The sequence below is a fragment of the Carlito syrichta genome, unplaced genomic scaffold, assembly GCF_000164805.1.
Source record: "Carlito syrichta isolate Samal-C Ts95f unplaced genomic scaffold, Tarsius_syrichta-2.0.1 Scaffold301936, whole genome shotgun sequence".
Taxonomy (NCBI): Eukaryota; Metazoa; Chordata; class Mammalia; order Primates; family Tarsiidae; genus Carlito; species Carlito syrichta.
In genome coordinates this window covers 110,929-113,816 of record NW_007246032.1, presented here as the reverse complement: position 1 = coordinate 113,816, position 2,888 = coordinate 110,929, and the positions used below count along the sequence as shown (strand labels likewise).

Genomic DNA, 2,888 nt, shown 5'->3' with positions numbered 1-2,888 from the left:
GTTTTTTTGATTTATTGTAGAGATGAGGTCTCGTCAAGTTGCTCAGGCGGGTCTCGAACCCGCGGGCTCAGGCAATCCACTCACCTCAGCCTCCCAAAGGTGCAGGGTTACAGGCTGAGCCACCGAGCCCAGCTTAGAAAATATTCTTAACTGAATGATAATGAAAAATACAACATATAAAATCTTCAGTAAATAAAGCTGAACTTAGAGGGAAATGTATGACTTTAAATTCATCCATCTCAAAAAGATGGGGGGAAAATAACAAATTAAACCCAAAGATAGTAGAAAGAAGGAAATAATAAAGACAAGAACAGGAATTAATGAAATAGAAGCTGGGCTCGGTGGCTCAGCCTGTAATCCCGCACCTTTGGGAGGCTGAGGTGAGTGAATTGCCTGAGCCTGCAGGTTCGAGACCCGCCTGGACAACTTGGCGAGACCTCATCTCTACAATAAATCAAAAATCAGCCGGGCGCGGTAGTGCACGTCTGTAATTCCGGCTACTCGGAAGGCTGAGGCAGAAGGATCACCGGAGCCCAGTAGGTCGAGGCTGCTGTGGCCGGGAGCAGCCACTGCACTCCAGTCTGGGCGACAGAGTGAGACTCCAACTCAAAAAAAAAAAAGAAGTGGAAAACACTCATAGAAGAATCTGTAAAGCCAACAGGTGGTTCTTTTTAAAAACTAGTAACTTGAGTGCGTTACTTACCTCAATTCTTAGCTTGTCAGAAACGGTAACCAGGACCCAGTATCTGCTCCTGCCGCCTTTACCTCCTAACCCTTAGCTACTATGCATGATATATCTCTATCCACGTTGGCCAGGTTGGTGTCCAGATTGGCGATGCTTGCTGGGAGCTCTACTGCTTGGAACATGGCATCCAGCCCACTGGCCAGATGCCAAGTGACAAGACCAATAGGGGAGAGGATGATTCCTTCAACACCTTCTTCACTGAGATGGGTGCTGGCAAAATGTGCCCAGGACAGTTTTTGTAGACCTGGAACCCATGGTCACTGATGAAATTCGCACTGCCAACTCTTCCACCCTGAGCAGCTCATCACAGGCAAGGAAGATGCTGCCAACAACTATGCCCAAGGGCACTACACCATTGGCAAGGAGATCATTGATCTCAGCTTGAACCAAATTCACAAGCTGGCTGACCAGTGCACAGGTCTTCAAGGCTTCTTGGTTTTCCACAGCTTTGGTGGGTGAACTGGTACTGGGTTTACCTCCCTGCTGATATACTGTATCTCTGGGGATTATGGCAGGAAGCCCAAGCTGGAGTTCTCCATTTACCCAGTTCCCCAGGTTTCCATAGCTGTAGTTGAGCCCTACAACTCCATCCTCACCACCCAGACCACCCTGGAGCACTCTGATTGTGCCTTCATGGTAAACAATGAGGCCATCTATGACATCTGTCTTAGAAACTTCAATATTGAGCACCCAACTTGCACTAACCTTAACCACCTTTTTAGCCAGATTACATCCTCCATCACTGCTTCCCTCAGATTTAATAGAGCCCTGAATGTTAACCTGGCAGAGTTCCAGACCAAATGGTGTCCTATACCCGCATCCACTTCCTTCTGGCTACATATGTCCCCAGCATCTCTACTTAGAAAACCTACCATGAACAGCTTTCTGTAGCAGAGATCACTAATGCTTGCTTTGAGCCAGCCAACCAGATGGTGAAATGTGGCCTTCGCCATGGTAAGTAAATACATGGCTTTCTGCCTGTTGTACTGTGATGACGTGGTTCTGAGAGACATCAATGCTGCCGTTGCCACCATCAAGATCAAGCGCAGCATCCAGTTTGTGAATTGGTATCCTGCTGGCTTCAAGGTTGGCATTAATTACCAGCCTTCCACTGTGGTGGCTGGTAGAGACCTGGCCAGGGTACAGAGAGCTGTGTGCATGCTGAGCAATACCACAGCCATTGCTGAGGCCTGGGCTTACCTGGACGACAAGTTTGATTGATGTATGTCAAGCATGCCTTTGTTCACTGGTACACGAGTGAGGTGATGGAGGAAGGCAAGTTTTCTGAGGCCTGTGAAGATATGGCTACCCTTGAGAAGGATTATGAGTAGGTTGGGGTGGATTCTGTTGAAGGAGAGAGGAAGAAGGAGAGGAATACTAATTGTCTATTCCTTTCAGCCCTGCAGCATGTCATCTCCCAGACTTTCACTCCAACATTAGCTAAACAGGCATTGAAACTTTCTTTCTGGTTAGATTGTTCTCACTCAGTGGTAATCATGTCTTTTCCATGTTTACTTGTAGGATTTTTCCATCACGTCTCAAAGTAAATGCTTTAAGACAATAAATAAATAAAAAGGCAACCCCCTCAGGTCCTCTCCCACTCTGGGAGCTTTTCTGTCCTCTCAATAAATCCTGCTTTCTAAAAAATAAGTAAATAAACCGGGCTCGGTGACTCAGCCTGTAATCCCACACTTTGGGAGGCTGAGGTGAGTGGATTGCCTGAGCCCGCGGGTTCGAGACCCACCAGGGCAACTTGGCAAGACCTCATCTCTACAATAAATCAAAAATTAGCCGGGCGTGGTAGCGCGCACCTGTAGTTCCAGCTACTTGGAAGGCTGAGGCGGAAGGATCGCTGGAGCCCAGCAAGTCGAGGCTGCAGTGGCCGGGAGCGGCCACTGCACTCCAATCTGGGCGACAGAGTGAGACTCCAACTCAAAAATAAATAAATAAATAAACAAATAAATAAGCAAGCAAACTAATAACTGTATAAATTCTTATAAAGACTGATTAAGGAGGGAAAAAAAGATGCAGATAACCAATATCAGGAATGAAAACGACATCACTGCAGATCCCACAGATATCATAAAGAATACATTTTTTTTTTTTTTTTTGAGTTGGAGTCTCACTCTGTCACCCAGACTGG

General features: G+C 46.7%; 1 protein-coding gene and 1 pseudogene across 1 annotated transcript in view; both read left to right on the top strand.

The window, feature by feature from the left end:
* Nucleotides 1-2,888, top strand: part of PHC2 (polyhomeotic homolog 2) — a 182,697-nt gene that overhangs the window by 94,998 nt on the left and 84,811 nt on the right. The window lies entirely within an intron of this gene.
* On the top strand, nucleotides 802-2,126 carry LOC103258024 (annotated as a pseudogene).